This window comes from Coregonus lavaretus (genome assembly GCF_964263955.1).
Source record: "Coregonus lavaretus genome assembly, chromosome: 8".
Classification (NCBI taxonomy): Eukaryota; Metazoa; Chordata; class Actinopteri; order Salmoniformes; family Salmonidae; genus Coregonus; species Coregonus lavaretus.
The window spans coordinates 51,459,065-51,478,069 of NC_139995.1; the positions used below are offsets into that span (position 1 = coordinate 51,459,065).

The window sequence follows — 19,005 nt, forward strand, 5'->3', positions numbered from 1 at the left end:
GTAAGGTGGGAAGGTCTTGACCGACAGGGGTGGAGCATGGCCTCTTCAGCGAAAAGACGAGCAGTTGGAAAGGGAGTAAGTCCCGATGATAGTGAGGATAACAGCTTGGATGAGGGATCGGAAGACGATGGTTATTCAGGAGAGGAGGACAGCGGATCAGAAGAGGAGAGCAATGAAGAGGTCAAGGCCGAGGATAGAATAGAGGCAGGAAGGGAAAGGAGGTGGGAAATGGAGTCCTTAGAGAATGCAAAAAACAGATATGTTTGGAGAAATGCAGTATTATCACAAGGAGACGTATACTTGGATGAATGAGGGGAAAAGAGAGGCAGAGGACAATTGTGAGTTTGAGTCAGTTAAAAATGGCGGGAGAAGGTTTGTTAAAGAAGAGTGGTAGGAAATGTAAGCAAAGTGAGCTGAAGACAGGATTAGAAATGGAAGTGAATGAGGGTGATGTATCGGAGGTGGAAGGTGTGGTGAAGTAATTGTAGGGGTGGCCATGGGGCTGGCGATCAGACATGTCCAGTGCGAGAGAAGCAGGTTGAGGTATCCAGGGTAAGAGTAGAGAAGAAGTTGTCATATGCGGAGGCAGTGAAGAAAGTAGAGGAAGATGGGTCAAGGGGGAGGGATCGATCGGGAGGGAGCAGAGAGGGGGCAGAGAGAGAGGGGGGCGGGAGCAGAGAGAGAGGGGGGCGGGGGCAGAGAGAGAGGGGTGCGGGGGCAGAGAGAGAGGGGTGCGGGGGCAGAGAGAGAGGGGGGCGGGGGCAGAGAGAGAGAGAGAGGGGGCGGGGGCAGAGAGAGAGACAGGGGCGGGGGCAGAGAGAGAGAGAGAGAGAGAGAGAGAGAGAGAGAGAGAGAGAGAGAGAGAGAGAGAGAGAGAGAGAGAGAGAGAGAGAGAGAGAGAGAGAGAGAGAGAGAATCTGAAGTCAAATGTCTTCTGTTTGCTGATGATCTGGTGCTTCTGTCACCAACCAAGGAGGGCCTACAGCAGCACCTAGATCTTCTGCACAGATTCTGTCAGACCTGGGCCCTGACAGTAAATCTCAGTAAGACAAAAATAATGGTGTTCCAAAAAAGGTCCAGTTGCCAGGACCACAAATACAAATTCCATCTAGACACCGTTGCCCTAGAGCACACAAAAAACTATACATACCTTGGCCTAAACATCAGCGCCACAGGTAACTTCCACAAAGCTGTGAACGATCTGAGAGACAAGGCAAGAAGGGCCTTCTATGCCATCAAAAGGAACATAAAATTTGACATACCAATTAGGATCTGGCTAAAAATACTTGAATCAGTTATAGAACCCATTGCCCTTTATGGTTCTGAGGTCTGGGGTCCGCTCACCAACCAAGAATTCACAAAATGGGACAAACACCAAATTGAGACTCTGCATGCAGAATTCTGCAAAAACATCCCCCGTGTACAACGTAAAACACCAAATAATGCATGCAGAGCAGAATTAGGCCAATACCCGCTAATTATCAAAATCCAGAAAAGAGCCGTTAAATTCTATAACCACTTAAAAGGAAGCGATTCCCAAACCTTCCATAACAAAGCCATCACCTACAGAGAGATGAACTTGGAGAAGAGTCCCCTAAGTAAGCTTGTCCTGGGGCTGTGTTCACAAACGCAAACAGACCCCACACAGCCCCAGGACAACAACAACAACAACAACAACAACAACACAATTAGACCCAACCAAATCATGAGAAAACAAAAAGAGAATTACTTGACACATTGGAAAGAACAAACAAATAAACAGAGCAAACTAGAATGCTATTTGGCCCTAAACAGAGAGTACACAGTGGCAGAATACCTGACCACTGTGACTGACCCAAACTTAAGGAAAGCTTTGACTATGTACAGACTCAGTGAGCATAGCCTTGCTATTGAGAAAGGCCGCCGTAGGCAGACCTGGCTCTCAAGAGAAGACAGGCTATGTGCACACTGCCCACAAAATGAGGTGGAAACTGAGCTGCACTTCCTAACCTCCTGCCAAATGTATGACCATATTAGAGACACATATTTCCCTCAGATTACAGCGATCCACAAAGAATTCGAAAAACAAACCCAATTTTGATAAACTCCCTTATCTACTGGGTGAAAAACCACAGTGTGCCATCACAGCTGCAAGATTTGTGACCTGTTGCCACAAGAAAAGGGCAACCAGTGAAGAACAAACACCATTGTAAATACAACCCATATTTATGTTGATTTATTTTCCCATTTGTACTTTAACTATTTGCACATTGTTACAACACTGTATATATACATAATATGACATTTGAAATGTCTTTATTCTTTTGAAACTTCTGAGTGTAATGTTTACTGTTAATATTTATTGTTAATTTCACTTTTGTTTACTATCTACTTCACTTGCTTTGGCAATGTTAACACACGTTTCCCATGCCAATAAAGCCCTTAAATTGAAATTGAAATTGAAATTGAATTGAGAGAGAGAGAGAGAGAGAGAGAGAGAGAGAGAGAGAGAGAGAGAGAGAGAGAGAGACTCACACTCACACTCGGGAAGCAGGAAGAAGGAAGAAAATGACATGCATTTTCACCCCTCTCCCACAGCATAACCAACAGAGGGTAAGCAGAACAGACCAGATGATATTACTATACATTTACAGTTGCTGAGTTATTATTTTCTTAAAAGGGAAAATGTTTCATATGACTTAGGCTACCTAATGTCTTAGTCAACGAAGTTGTGGCGGGTTGGACTGGAATGTACTTTGAGGGTTATTTATTGGCCCAGTAAAGCATTTCATTCTTCTCCACATGATATAGTAATACCTCTATTCTGATGTAAAGTAGTGCTCCAGACATCATGGCGTAGGAAATGTTAAGCTGTTTTCTGTGATTTTAAAGGATTCATTTGGCTACTCACCACTGTGGCTAATGATTGACAGGAGAAGTGTCACAGTAACCAAGTTATAAACCTCAAAACGTCTCCAGACATAGTGGTATTCGCGCATTGAGACTGATCAAGAATCAGAAATGTTTATTTGATTGATTGATTGATTTTTATTTATTTTTGGGTTAAATCAAATAGAGGATAACACATGAATGCATTATACAACACTTGTTTTCAAAGTGGGTCTCAGGCCTCCAAGCTGCTCACTTGACAAAACTAGAAATATTGGTATGGCTGCATGTACCAATCATCAACATGATGTTAATAGCATGTGGGTAGACTGTGCACATACCTCTCTTTAGGCCAGGCCTGTCGAAGTGTTCTTTTATCACGTGTCAATGTTATGTAAGATATACATAGATAACACATACCTAGAGATGGCACGAGTATGCAGCTTAAGATGGTGGCTGTGTTCCAGGCCCGACTGCATTGCAGACGCCTGCCAGATCTCATAACGCATGGATAGGTGTTTAACATATCAGCTAACCGCATCTTATGATATAGCAATCTGATGACCGAATACACAGTCAAGGACGTGGCACACAACCATTGGTTAATGCAATGTAACGCCTGAAATGTGGTTGGCCTGGAGCGTGACTATTATCAAAACAGTGGTCGCGTTGTGAGATCTGGCAGGCATCTACAATGTAGTCAAACTGGAATGTGCACAGCACTAATGAGTGTATAAATGCTGCCCTTTAGAGAAAAAATATATATACAGTGGGGAGAACAAGTATTTGATACACTGCCGATTTTGCAGGTTTTCCTACTTACGAAGCATGTAGAGTTCTGTAATTTTTATCATAGGTACACTTCAACTGTGAGAGACGGAATCTAAAACAAAAATCCAGAAAATCACATTGTATGATTTTTAAGTAATTCATTTGCATTTTATTGCATGACATAAGTATTTGATCACCTACCAACCAGTAAGAATTCCGGTAAGAAGCCCTCCTGTTCTCCACTCATTACCTGTATTAACTGCACCTGTTTGAACTCGTTACCTGTATAAAAGACACCTGTCCACACACTCAATCAAACAGACTCCAACCTCTCCACAATGGCCAAGACCAGAGAGCTGTGTAAGGACATCAGGGCTAAAATTGTAGACCTGCACAAGGCTGTGATGGGCTACAGGACAATAGGCAAGCAGCTTGGTGAGAAGGCAACAACTGTTGGCGCAATTATTATAAAATGGAAGAAGTTCAAGATGAAGGTCAATCACCCTCGGTCTGGGGCTCCATGCAAGATCACCTCGTGGGGCATCAATGATCATGAGGAAGGTGAGGGATCAGCCCAGACCTACACGGCAGGACCTGGTCAATGACCTGAAGAGAGCTGGGACCACAGTCTCAAAGAAAACCATTAGTAACACACTACGCCATCATGGATTAAAATCCTGCAGCGCACGCAAGGTCCCCCTGCTCAAGTCAGCGCATGTCCAGGCCCGTCTGAAGTTTGCCAATGACCATCTGGATGATCCAGAGGAGGAATGGGAGAAGGTCATGTGGTCTGATGAGACAAAAATAGAGCTTTTTGGTCTAAACTCCACTCGCCGTGTTTGGAGGAAGAAGAAGGATGAGTACAACCCCAAGAACACCATCCCAACCATGAAGCATGGAGGTGGAAACATCATTCTTTGGGGATGCTTTTCTGCAAAGGGGACAGGACGACTGCACCGTATTGAGGGGAGGATGGATGGGGCCATGTATCGCGAGATCTTGGCCAACAACCTCCTTCCCTCAGTAAGAGCATTGAAGATGGGTCGTGGCTGGGTCTTCCAGCATGACAACGACCCGAAACACACAGCCAGGGCAACCAAGGAGTGGCTCCGTAAGAAGCATCTCAAGGTCCTGGAGTGGCCTAGCCAGTCTCCAGACCTGAACCCAATAGAACATCTTTGGAGGGAGCTGAAAGTCCGTATTGCCCAGCGACAGCCCCGAAACCTGAAGGATCTGGAGAAGGTCTGTATGGAGGAGTGGGCCAAAATCCCTGCTGCAGTGTGTGCAAACCTGGTGAAGACCTACAGGAAACGTATGATCTCTGTAATTGCAAACAAAGGTTTCTGTACCAAATATTAAGTTCTGCTTTTCTGACGTATCAAATACTTATGTCATGCAATAAAATGCAAATTCATTACTTAAAAATCATACAATGTAATTTTCTGGATTTTTTTTTTTTGAAATGTACCTATGATACGAATTACAGACCTCTACATGCTTTGTAAGTAGGAAAACCTGCAAAATCGGCAGTGTATCAAATACTTGTTCTCCCCACTGTATATATATTTTTTCACCAAACTGATCGAACAAAAGCAAAGGGCACAGCTCCACTGCATCCAAACTATTTTTATTTAGAGTGGGACACCTGTGTTTGTCCCACTGTGTGTAAGAAATAATAAAATAAAGATCTCACTGTTCTAGACCGAAACATTGCTGCTATGGATTTACTCTGTAAATATAAAGTGAGTTCTGAAAGCAGCAAAATTGCTCCCTTTCCTTTTGAAGAAATTGAAATTGGATAATAATAGGAGCAGCTAGAGAAAAATAAGTTGGTTATGCAATGAGTCTCAGTTTTACAGAGTTGAGTTCTCTTTTGGTGGCCATGATGATGTGAATGTTTCAGCTTGTCAGCATGGCACACTCCCTTATAGACCTCCTGGATGACCTGGAGCATGAGTTGGTTCAGGTTTTTCTGTGACTCATGAAACTCTGTTGGACTTCCCATCCTTTTGAAGAGGCGATGTGACAGACATTGTTGAAAAGATGTTGAAGGTCTACGTTGATGAAGGATCCCACTGCATGTGCTGAGTAAAATCCGCTGAAATGGAACACAGGTGGGTTTTTGTACTCTATGGGTATTGAAGAAGAGGGGGATACATGGGCCTATACACACATTTATTCTACCTCCCGATAATACAACACACTGCTTGTCTGTCATGAACAGAAACCATTATTTCCTGGTATTGATGGCCAAACACTCCTGCTGGCTCAGCAGGCAGTCTCACCACAGCAGAGGGGACAGCACAAGCTTTCTTTATCAGTAATTTTTCATGTTTTGTATTTGTTTCAGACTTTCTATGTTGTGTTAACACCCCAGAATAAAGCCACAACGACACGTGACACTCACACACAGCTTTGTTTTCGTGGAATTTCAGGACTTTTAGGACTGTAAAAATGTTTGACCATTAAATATCCTATTTTCCCTAACCCCTAAACCTAAACCTAAACTTAACCCCAAAACCCTAAACCTAGACCTTAAGTTTAAAATAGCATTTGAACAAATTCAGAACCTGAAAAAAGTCCTGACTTTTAATAAAAGTGATAGTTTCCCTACCTTTTCAGGACATTCGGGGGGAATGTTAGGACATTGAGGTCCTGATATTGTAGGAAAACAAGTACGCACACACACACACACACACACACACACACACACACACACACACACACACACACACACACACACACACACACACACACACACACACACACACACACACACACACACACACACACACACACACACACACACACACACACACACACACACACACACACACACACACACTGAATAGCTCTTCTCTCTCTCTCTTAGCAGTGAATGGAGCTGGAGGGCAGGTCTGAGCGAGCATCAGTCCAGCTGTTCAGTGTGTGAGCAGGGGCTGAGAGACCCCGTCTCTTTTATCTGTGGACACAGAGTGTGCAGACAGTGCATCGACAGCTACAGGGACCAGCCTGGTCCATCAGGAGACCCTGGCTGCCCCCAGTGTGGAAAGAGATCCAGAACACATCCTGAACCGAACCTACTACAGCTACAACAACCTGGTATTAGACACCAAGAAAGTAAGACACCTTTTTGAAAATTATGATTATTTAGCCAATTTCTTTGTAGTAAAAAGTATACTTGAAAAATGTTTATGGCTCAAAATGATTGACCAAGTACATTTGGATCTACATTTATATCGTGCAATTAGAATGTTCACCATCAATTTTCAAATCACTATGTCAATGTTGTTATGTTTGTTTGTCAATTAACAGAAGACCAGCATGTTGAGGAGCATAGAGTAGCTTCTATCTCAACCTCCATTAGAGCTCAGGATGGAAGCGTTATCATCGCCCCATTCATCTACAACTCCACTGTAAGAGACATCATCATCACTGTGCCAAAAACAGGTGAACCCTTTATCATTCTCACACAGTTGATGTCTGTATGAACAGATACCGGTTTTAGTGAAACATCTCAGGTCAGATGTTATGTTGTGTTGTGCAGACCTGCGATAACTATAGTTTTAACTATGCTTTGTGGAAAGTAACTATTTTCCCTGGGGAACAAATAGTTACTTTGGAGGTGACTACAGCTATTTGAATAGAGTCTTCATCAAATATTTGGCAGCCATCAAATACATATTTTTTTGTTTTCAAATAACTTGTATATATTCAAATACTTTCAAATATTGTTTGGTTTTCTGAGAGGTATTCAAAATACTTTCAAATATGATTTGTTTTTCTGAGACCTGTATTTGAATATTAAAGAAAAAAGTTGCCTTTAAGTTGAAACTCTATATTAACTATATTTGACTGCCTCAAGTATTTGAAAAGTTGGCATTTACAACTATTTTCTGCCCAGGTCTGGTGTTGTCAGATGCTAGCTGATGTTTTGTCATACGGTAGATTGACTTACGGCAGGATTCTTTCAATTCATATTCAGAACTGTAGGTTTCCTAGCTACAAGCATTATTGATTCTCTTTCTTATTATTTCTAGAAGCCCCACATAGCTGTTCCACACAACAAGGGTAAGGCATCAAACATTGTATTTCTTGTAATTCTAGTTACAGCCTATTCTCCATCACGTGTTGCAACTGTTCTATACACTACTAAAGAACGAGGTCCTATACACTATTGTGCACATTCAATTTCCTGACACCTTATATCAATGATGATTGTCCTCTTTGGGAATAGAATTGGGGACTACTGTAACTCAGTCTCTGTCTTTTCTCTCTTGTCTCTCCAGTGAGTTGAGCATCGGTTCATTACGCCTGCCCCCTGTGTACCATACAACCTGGTATTTGATGGCACAAAAAACAACACCACAGGTTTATGCATTTTCCCCAGATCTAATGCATTCAACTCAGCATAAATATATTTTGATCTGATGTTGATTCAAAATGGTAACACAAATATGAGCCTCAGAATCAGTTGGCTGGAGCAATATACTCCACTTGAATTGTTTTAATGAGACTTTTAGAGTGGCTTCTGAGTAACAGAGTAAACAGCCTTATTCAAAAGAGGGTTACAATAAGAATACTTTATAACTTTATGTTTTTGTTTACATTTCATTCTAGTGAATGATATTCTGAAGACATATAAAGCCAGTCTGAGGAAGAAGTTTGGATTTGTGTTAGAAGGCACTGCAGTAGATCGAACTCCCCTTGATAGGATTTACACACAGCTCTACATCACACAGGGAGAGAGTGAAGGGGTTAATAAAGAACATGAGGTTCGGCAGATTGAATATACATCCAGGAGAAAAACATCACCAGACACTCCTATCGACTGTAATAACATTTTCAAACCCTCACATGGAGAAGAGGAACACATCAGAACTGTGCTGACGAAGGGCATCGCTGGAATCGGAAAAACAGTCTCAGTGAAGAAATTCATCATCGACTGGGCAGAAGGACAAGCCAATCAGGATGTAGATTTCATCTTTGTGCTTCCTTTCAGAGAGCTGAATCGGATTAAAAACCAATGCAGTCTTCATGGACTTTTAAATGGTTTTCATCCTGAACTTTCCAAGATAGAAGACGCAAAGCAGTACACTGATTGTAAAGTTTTGTTCATCTTTGATGGTCTGGATGAAAGCAGACTTCCTTTGGATTTCCAAAACAACAAGACACTGTTTGATATGACACAGATGTCATCAGTAGACGAGTTGCTGACTAACCTCATCGAGGGGACTCTGTTTTCCAAAGCGCTCCTCTGGATAACTTCCAGACCAGCAGGAGCCAATCAGATCCCCCGCGACTTGGTCAGTCGGATGACAGAAGTACGAGGTTTCACTGACACCCAGAGAGAAAAATACTTCAAGAAGAGATTCGGTGATGGGAAACTAGCCAACAAAATCATTTCACATGTAAAGACATCAAGGAGCCTCCACATCATGTGCCACATACCAGTCTTCTGTTGGATCACTGCAAAGGTTCTAGAGGACGTGTTTCGTGGACAGAGAAATGAGAGCGGAGAGATCCTTACAACTCTGACTGAGATGTACATTCGCCTCATGGTCATTCAGATAAACCTGGCAAATGAAAAGTATCAGGGGCAGAATGAGAGGGATAGACAGAAGATCTTGGCAACAAATAAAGTCTTCATTTTGAACCTGGCACAATTAGCATTTGAACAGCTGCAAGAGGGCAATATCATATTCGACGAGGATGACCTGAGAAACTGTGGGATTGATGTTAGTGAAGCCTCAACGTACTCTGAGTTTTGCACAGAATTCCTCAAAGAAGAGTGTGGGTTGTATACAAAGGTGTACTGCTTTGTGCACCTGACCTTTCAGGAGTTCCTTGCTGCACTGCATGTCTTTCACTGCTGTGTGAGCAACAACATCAAGGCCCTTGAGTCTTTCCTGGAGAATGCTTCTGCAGAGCTTCCCTTGCATGAGTTGCTGAAGATGATGGTGGACAAAGCTACGAATAGTCCAAATGGACACCTGGACCTATTCCTCCGCTTCCTTGTTGGCATAACACTGGAATCCAATCAGAGGTTGTTGCAAGGCCTACTTCCAAAAACAAAGATCAGCTCAGAGACTGTTGAGGAGATTAGGAAATACCTCAAGAATCCTGGTGCACATCATGTCTCACCTGAAAGGTACATCAACCTTTTCCTCTGTTTGACTGAGATGAAGGACAATTCAGTTCAGGAGAACGTTCAGAAGTTCCTTGAGTCAGGAGAAGAATTGTCTCCTGCTGACTGCTCAGCACTGGCCTATGTGCTTCTGATGTCAGAGGAGGTGCAGGATGAGTTTGACCTGGTGAAATACAACACATCAGAGGAGGGTCATGACAGACTGGTCCCAGCTGTGAGAAACTGCAGAAAGGCAAGGTAAGGCTTCAGTCAAGACTAAATTCACATACCAGAAAATGATTAAATCAGAATAATTCTAGTCCACATTTTTCAAAATATGTATGTATGCTGAGAGACCTAATACCCCTAACCATTTGTATGTGTTTGCTTTCATTTCACTTAGAATTTTCTTTATCAGAACAACAGGTTTCATGAGGTCATTCTCATAAGTTACTATGGACAGATCCTACTCAGCACACACTGAATACAATAGGATTCAACAGTTTGCCATGGCCTGCACAACATCAGACTGTAACGATATGTTCTCTGTTTCTGCAGACTGTCTGGCTATACTCTTTCAAATCAGGTCTGTGACACACTGGCCTCCGTTCTCCAATCAGCATACTCACCTCTGAGAGAGTTGGACCTGAGGAACAGTGAGCTGTTTGATGATGGAGAGTTTATACTTTTTTCTGGACTGGAGGATCCACACTGTAAACTGGAGACACTGAGGTCAGTACATTTGGAGACATCTTTAAATCACCAGAAACTGTAACATTGTTGGACAGTTTGTTAAAGGGATAGTTCAGGACTTTATCTACTTCCCCAGAGTCAGATAAACTTGTGAATACCATCTTTATGTCTATGTGTCCAGTATGAAGGAAGTTAGAGGTAGTTTTTGCGAGCCAATGCTAACTACAGTAGCGTAAGCTTGCGCTAACTCTAGTTAGCCATTGCGCTCACGCTAGTTAGCAATTTCGCTAACGCTAGTTGGCAACTTCCATAAAACTGAACACAGAGACATAAAAATTGTATACAGTGAGGGAAAAAAGTATTTGATCCCCTGCTGATTTTGTACGTTTGCACACTGAGAAAGACATGATCAGTCTATAATTTTAATGGTAGGTTTATTTGAACAGTGAGAGACAGAATAACAACAAAAAAATTCAGAAAAACGCATGTCAAAAATGTTATGAATTGATTTGCATTTTAATGAGGGAAATAAGTATTTGACCCCTCTGCAAAACATGACTTAGTACTTGGTGGCAAAACCCTTGTTGGCAATCACAGAGGTCAGACGTTTCTTGTAGTTGGCCACCAGGTTTGCACACATCTCAGGAGGGATTTTGTCCCATTCCTCTTTGCAGATCTTCTCCAAGTCATTAAGGTTTCGAGGCTGATGTTTGGCAACTCGAACCTTCAGCTCCCTCCACAGATTTTCTATGGGATTAAGGTCTGGAGACTGGCTAGGCCACTCCAGGATCTTAATGTGCTTCTTCTTGAGCCACTCCTTTGTTGCCTTGGCTGTGTGTTTTGGGTCATTGTCATGCTGGAATATCCATCCACGACCCATTTTCAATGCCCTGGCTGAGGGAAGGAGGTTCTCACCCAAGATTTGACGGTACATGGCCCTGTCCATTGTCCCTTTGATGCGGTGAAGTTGTCCTGCCCCCTTAGCAGAAAAACACCTCCAAAGCATAATGTTTCCACCTCCATGTTTGACGATGGGGATGGTGTTCTTGGGGTCATAGGCAGCATTCCTCCTCCTCCAAACACGGCGAGTTGAGTTGATGCCAAAGAGCTCGATTTTGATCTCATCTGACCACAACACTTTCACCCAGTTCTCCTCTGAATCATTCAGATGTTCATTGGCAAACTTCAGACAGGCCTGTATATGTGCTTTCTTGAGCAGGGGGACCTTGCGGGCGCTGCAGGATTTCAGTCCTTCACGGCGTAGTGTGTTACCAATTGTTTTTTTGGTGACTATGGTCCCAGCTGCCTTGAGATCATTGACAAGATCCTCCCGTGTAGTTCTGGGCTGATTCCTCACCGTTCTCATGATCATTGCAACTCTACGAGGTGAGATCTTGCATGGAGCCCCAGGCCAAGGGAGTTTGACAGTTCTTTTGTGTTTCTTTCATTTGCGAATAATCGCACCAACTGTTGTCACCTTCTCACCAAGCTGCTTGGCGATGGTCTTGTAGCCCATTCCAGCCTTGTGTAGGTCTACAATCTTGTCCCTGACATCCTTGGAGAGCTCTTTGGTCTTGGCCATGGTGGAGAGTTTGGAATCGGATTGATTGATTGCTTCTGTGGACAGGTGTCTTTTATATAGGTAACAAACTGAGATTTGGAGCACTCCCTTTAAGAGTGTGCTCCTAATCTCAGCTCATTACCTGTATAAAAGACACTTGGGAGCCAGAAACCTTTCTGATTGAGAGGGGGTCAAATACGTATTTCCCTCATTAAAATGCAAATAAATGTATAACATTTTTGACATGCGTTTTTCTGGATTATTTTGTTGTTATTCTGTCTCTCACTGTTCAAATAAACCTACCATTAAAATTACAGACTGATCTTTTCTTTGTCAGTGGGCAAACGTACAAAATCAGCAGGGGATCAAATACTTTTTTCCCTCCCTGTGCATGAGTTCAACTGACTCTTGGAAAGTAGAAAAAGGGCTTCATTGCCAAAATCCCAAACTATCCCTTTAAAGTTAATTTTCAGCCTAATGCATTCTGTTTTCGTTGATCATAATTAGCACTAAGATCATCTTAAGTGCATTGGTAGACAATCGACGAACAATGATCTTAATGCTAAAGGTGATGATTATGTTTTTGGGAAGCTCATCCCAGCCTGTTTCAATGGTATGTTCTCACATCTTTATAGACTTGCTGGCTGTGGCATCACTGGGGAGTCTTGTGAAATATTGGTCTCTCTTAAGTTATCCCTTATTGAGTTGGACCTGAGTTACAACAGACTGAAGGATTTTGGAGTGAAGCTGCTTGCTGCTGAATTGTTGAGCCTGCACTGTAAACTGGAGAAACTGAGGTCAGTCATTACTTTTGTGATTTTCCTCTCATTATGGCTACTTGTTGCCTAGTGTGTTGTAATATTATTTTTTCTCTCATTTAGGCTGAATCGATGTTGTCTGACAGAAGACTGTTGTGAAGAGTTGGCCTCAGCTCTCAGTTCAACCTCCTCTCACCTGAGAGAGCTGGACCTGAGTCACAATGACCTGCAGGATTCAGGAGTGAAGTTGCTCTCTGATGGACTAGGGCATCAAAACTGTAGACTAGAGATACTGAGGTCAGTATTTACGAACATACTGTACACAAATATGGCCTGGATTCAATCAGATCGAGCATTAACCAGCGTTAGCCAGCATTGGAGGTGTAACTGTGGTATGAGGTGACATATCGGTGAGCAGCTGCTCATGTGTGTCACAAACCAGTCCCTTCCTTATTAACCCTACTGTGTTAGAAGTTCAAATGGCGCTAGAAAGTATAGGCTCTATCGCTGTTAGAAATAATGACTCTCGAATGTCAAACCATTGATGTTAGGCTAATGCATGTTTTCATGTTCATTTGGATCGGGGGATTTATGCCTATCAATCTAATTTGAGCGTTTGAACTGTTAACGCGGCTGCGTGGGATTTGTGGGATTATAATCGGGTGTGGTTTTGTTGTATCCAATGGCAGTGTGTGTGATAAGGTAACGCAACGAGCTGCTTGTGGATTTAACAGCTCTAATGTAGTTCCACCTTTGACACCGCCAAAACAAAGCTATGCGGATGTCAATCTGATCGAATCTAGCCCTAGATCATAAAAACACCTTATGTTCATTCTTGCACTAACACTTGTCTTTCCTCACTTGCACGGATTTCTCTGATACGTGCTTTATTTATTTAAATTTTTTTAGGGGGTAGATCAGCTTTAATATTGCAGATTGTAACTTCCATCAATGTACAGTGGGGAAAAAAAGTATTTAGTCAGCCACCAATTGTGCAAGTTCTCCCACTTAAAAAGATGAGAGAGGCCTGTAAGTTTCATAATAGGTACACGTCAACTATGACAGACAAATTGAGAAATAATAATCCAGAAAATCACATTGTAGGATTTTTAATGAATTTATTTGCAAATTATGGTGGAAAATAAGTATTTGGTCACCTACAAACAAGCAAGATTTCTGGCTCTCACAGACCTGTAACTTCTTCTTTAAGAGGCTCCTCTGTCCTCCACTCATTACCTTTATTAATGGCACCTGTTTGAACTTGTTATCAGTATAAAAGACACCTGTCCACAACCTCAAACAGTCACACTCCAAACTCCACTATGGCCAAGACCAAAGAGCTGTTAAAGGACACCAGAAACAAAATTGTAGACCTGCACCAGGCTGGGAAGACTGAATCTGCAATAGGTAAGCAGCTTGGTTTGAAGAAATCAACTGTGGGAGCAATTATTAGGAAATGGAAGACATACAAGACCACTGATAATCTCCCTCGATCTGGGGCTCCACGCAAGATCTCACCCCGTGGGGTCAAAATGATCACAAGAACGGTGAGCAAAAATCCCAGAACCACACGGGGGGACCTAGTGAATGACCTGCAGAGAGCTGGGACCAAAGTAACAAAGCCTACCATCAGTAACACACTACGCCGCCAGGGACTCAAATCCTGCAGTGTCAGACGTGTCCCCCTGCTTAAGCCAGTACATGTCCAGGCCCATCTGAAGTTTGCTAGAGTGCATTTGGATGATCCAGAAGAGGATTGGGAGAATGTCATATGGTCAGATGAAACCAAAATATAACTTTTTGGTAAAAACTCAACTCGTCGTGTTTGGAGAAAAAAGAATGCTGAGTTGCATCCAAAGAACACCATACCTACTGTGAAGCATGGGGGTGGAAACATCATGCTTTGGGGCTGTTTTTCTGCAAAGGGACCAGGACGACTGATCCGTGTAAAGGAAAGAATGAATGGGGCCATGTATCGTGAGATTTTGAGTGAAAACCTCCTTCCATCAGCAAGGGCATTGAAGATGAAACGTGGCTGGGTCTTTCAGCATGACAATGATCCCAAACACACCGCCCGGGCAACGAAGGAGTGGCTTCGTAAGAAGCATTTCAAGGTCCTGGAGTTGCCTAGCCAGTCTCCAGATCTCAACCCCATAGAAAATCTTTGGAGGGAGTTGAAAGTCCGTGTTGCCCAGCGACAGCCCCAAAACATCACTGCTCTAGAGGAGATCTGCATGGAGGAATGGGCCAAAATACCAGCAACAGTGTGTGAAAACCTTGTGAAGACTTACAGAAAACGTTTGACCTGTGTCATTGCCAGCAAAGTGTATATAACAAAGTATTGAGAAACTTTTGTTATTGACCAAATACTTATTTTCCACCATAATTTGCAAATAAATTCATTAAAATTCCTACAATCTGATTTTCTGGATTTTTGTTTCTCATTTTGTCTGTCATAGTTGACGTGTACCTATGATGAAAATTACAGGCCTCTCTCATCTTTTTAAGTGGGAGAACTTGCACAATTGGTGGCTGACTAAATACTTTTTTCCCCCACTGTAATTGTCTGCATCACTTCCAATCCCCCATATGTTTTTTTTTCTCGCAAATATATATACATATATACATACACATGGGTGAGACAATCTTACTAATTTGCTAGAGAACCAGTTCGGATTTAAGTATAACTGTTGTATGACTGAAGCTTTTAGTGATAGGTCTAATGCTTTAATATTTAATAATTTCTGTCCTCCGAATTCATTATATAAATAGGCTCGTTTAGTTTTGTCTGGCTTGCCGTTCCAAATAAAATGGAAAAAAATTTTCTCATATAATTTAAAGAACTGTTCACTAGGCGTAGGCAAGACCATAAGCAAATAGGTAAACTGGGATAATACTAAAGAGTTAATCAGGGTGATTTTTCCACAAATTGACAGGTATTTACCTTTCCATGGTAGCAAGATCTTATCTATTTTAGCTAACTTTCTATAAAAATGTACTGGAGTGAGATCATTTATTTCATTTGGGATATGTATTCCGAGTATATCCACATCACCATCAGACCATTTTATTGGTAAACTATATACAGTGGGGAGAACAAGTACTTGATACACTGCCGATTTTGCAGGTTTTCCTACTTACAAAGCATGTAGAGGTCTGTAATCACATTGTATGATTTTTAAGTAATTAATTTGCATTTTATTGCATGACATAAGTATTTGATACATCAGAAAAGCAGAACTTAATATTTGGTACAGAAACCTTTGTTTGCAATTACAGAGATCATACGTTTCCTGTAGGTCTTGACCAGGTTTGCACACACTGCAGCAGGGATTTTGGCCCACTCCTCCATACAGACCTTCTCCAGATTCTTCAGGTTTCGGGGCTGTCGCTGGGCAATACAGACTTTCAGCTCCCTCCAAAGATTTTATATTGGGTTCAGGTCTGGAGACTGGCTAGGCCACTCCAGGACCTTGAGATGCTTCTTACGGAGCCACTCCTTAGTTGCCCTGGCTGTGTGTTTCGGGTTGTTGTCATTATGGAAGACCCAGCCACGACCCATCTTCAATGCTCTTACTGAGGGAAGGAGGTTGTTGGCCAAGATCTCGCGATACATGGCCCCATCCATCCTCCCCTCAATACGGTGTAGTCGTCTTGTCCCCTTTGCAGAAAAGCATCCCCAATGAATGATGTTTCCACCTCCATGCTTCACGGTTGGGATGGTGTTCTTGGGGTTGTACTCATCCTTCTTCTTCCTCCAAACACGGCGAGTGGAGTTTAGACCAAAAAGCTATATTTTTGTCTCATCAGACCACATGACCTTCTCCCATTCCTCCCCTGGATCATCCAGATGGTCATTGGCAAACTTCAGACGGGCCTGGACATGCGCTGGCTTGAGCAGGGGGACCTTGCGTGCGCTGCAGGATTTTAATCCATGACGGCTTAGTGTGTTACTAATGGTTTTCTTTGAGACTGTGGTCCCAGCTCTCTTCAGGTCATTGACCAGGTCCTGCCGTGTAGTTCTGGGCTGATCCCTCACCTTCCTCATGATCATTGATGCCCCACGAGGTGAGATCTTGCATGGAGCCCCAGACCAAGGGTGATTGACCGTCATCTTGAACTTCTTCCATTTTCTAATAATTGCGCCAACAGTTGTTGCCTTCTCACCAAGCTGCTTGCCTATTGTCCTGTAGCCCATCCCAGCCTTGTGGAGGTCTACATTTTTATCCCTGATGTCCTTACACAGCTCTCTGGTCTTGGCCATTGTGGAGAGGTTGGAGTCTGTTTGATTGAGTGTGTGGACAGGTGTCTTTTATACAGGTAACGAGTTCAAACAGGTGCAGTTAATACAGGTAATGAGTGGAGAACAGGAGGGCTTCTTAAAGAAAAACGTACAGGTCTGTGAGAGCCGGAATTCTTACTGGTTGGTAGGTGATCAAATACTTATGTCATGCAATAAAATGCAAATTAATTACTTAAAAATCATACAATGTGATTTTCTGGATTTTTGTTTTAGATTCTGTCTCTCACAGTTGAAGTGTACCTATGATAAAAATTACAGACCTCTACATGCTTTGTAAGTAGGAAAACCTGCAAAATCGGCAGTGTATCAAATACTTGTTCTCCCTACTGTAGGTAATGTAAAATTTGTATTTTTTAGTGATCCAATACGTAATATAATACATTTATCATAATTTGGTTGTAATCCAGAGAGGTTAGAAAATGTATCTAGATCCTCTATGAGGCTGTGGAGGGATTCAAGTTGTGGATTTAAAAGAAAACGCTGTACTTACAATGACTGTGATATGTGGTTGTCTTTCCCTATTTGAATGGACTGGCTGCAAGTCGCTCTGGATAAGAGCGTCTGCTAAATAACCAAAATGTAGATGTAAATGCATTAACAATAGTCTATCTCTAAAAAGAAGGGTTCGTATTTCAGCTCTCACCACCCGATAGCCGCAGTCAAGTTGTAAAAGCCTGATGTTTTTTTCTCTGCAGGCTATCGTTCTGTAAAGTCACAGAGGAAGGCTGTGCTGCTCTGGCTTCAGCTCTGAGGTCAAACCCCTCCCACCTGAGAGAGCTGGACCTGAGCTTCAATCACCCAGGAGACTCAGGAGTGAAGCTGCTCTCTGCTAAACTGGAGGAGGCCCGTTGTAAACTCAAGTTAGTGCAGTAAATCTGAGACAATCTTCTCATTTGTATGCATATTTCTCTCCTATTTGAACCACGACATTGAATTCTGACCTTTCAGTAATTCCAATGGCAACACTTTACTTGTTTCCTTGTCACTCACTCACTCACTCACTGTCTGCTCCTCTGCCACAGTGTGGACCATAATGAAGAGATCTGGATAGAACCACAGCTGCTTAAGAAGTGTATGTTTGTTTGTCTGTTTTAACAAGTCATCTATTTTGGTCAATGTACTAAAAGAACACATTCATTATTCCTGTAAATGTAGTGGAGGTAAGACACTTTAGTGATGAGGTAGTTCACATCCCACCCGTGACATAAACACACAGACGCATTGGTTTGATCCAGCTTATTTTCTCCTCCTCTGACCTCTCTTTTCATCCACAGATGCCTGTGAGCCCATACTAGACCTAAACACAGTAAGCAGACTCCTATCTCTGTCTCAACAAAACAGACAGGTGACAGGGGTTCGAGAGCAGCAGCCGTATCCTGATCACCCAGAGAGATTTGACTGTCCACAGGTGCTGTGTACAGAGGGTCTGAGTGGGCGCCATTACTGGGAGGCAGAGGGGAGTGGGCACTTGACTGTCATAGGAGTGGCATATAAAGGAATCAGCAGAAAAGGAAATGGTCGTGTCTGTAAGCTTGGATCCAATGACAATTCCTGGTGTCTAGCCTGCTCCAAGTACCATGACTCTGCCGACTACAATAATGAAACGACTAAAATAACCTCCCCCGCAACGCTATCCGAGCAAAACAAGAGAGTAGGAGTGTTTCTGGACTGTCCTGCTGGAACTGTCTCCTTCTATGAGGTCTCCTCTGACACAATGACCCACCTTTATACATTCCAGACCACATTCACTGAGCCCCTCTATCCAGCATTTGGAATCGAGACTACAAACTCCTCAGTGTCTTTCGGGGTTGCCAGTAGTCCTGTAGAGGCTAACAGGCCATCGGTGGAAGAATTTCAAGAATTGGGTGGTTTTTCCTTAATTGGAGGATTTCTTCATAAAGATCTTTTCCATTACAGAAACTGA

General features: G+C 42.6%; 1 pseudogene across 1 annotated transcript; it reads left to right on the forward strand.

Annotated features, from left to right (window-relative positions):
* The first annotated feature begins 36 nt into the window (after positions 1–36).
* LOC311134085 (NACHT, LRR and PYD domains-containing protein 3-like) lies at positions 37–19,005 on the forward strand (annotated as a pseudogene). Its single transcript has 11 exons — positions 37–221; positions 6,614–6,759; positions 6,955–7,089; positions 7,680–7,710; positions 8,260–10,024; positions 10,325–10,498; positions 12,656–12,817; positions 12,902–13,075; positions 17,777–17,941; positions 18,104–18,153; positions 18,356–19,005. The product of its transcript is annotated as an NACHT, LRR and PYD domains-containing protein 3-like (transcript).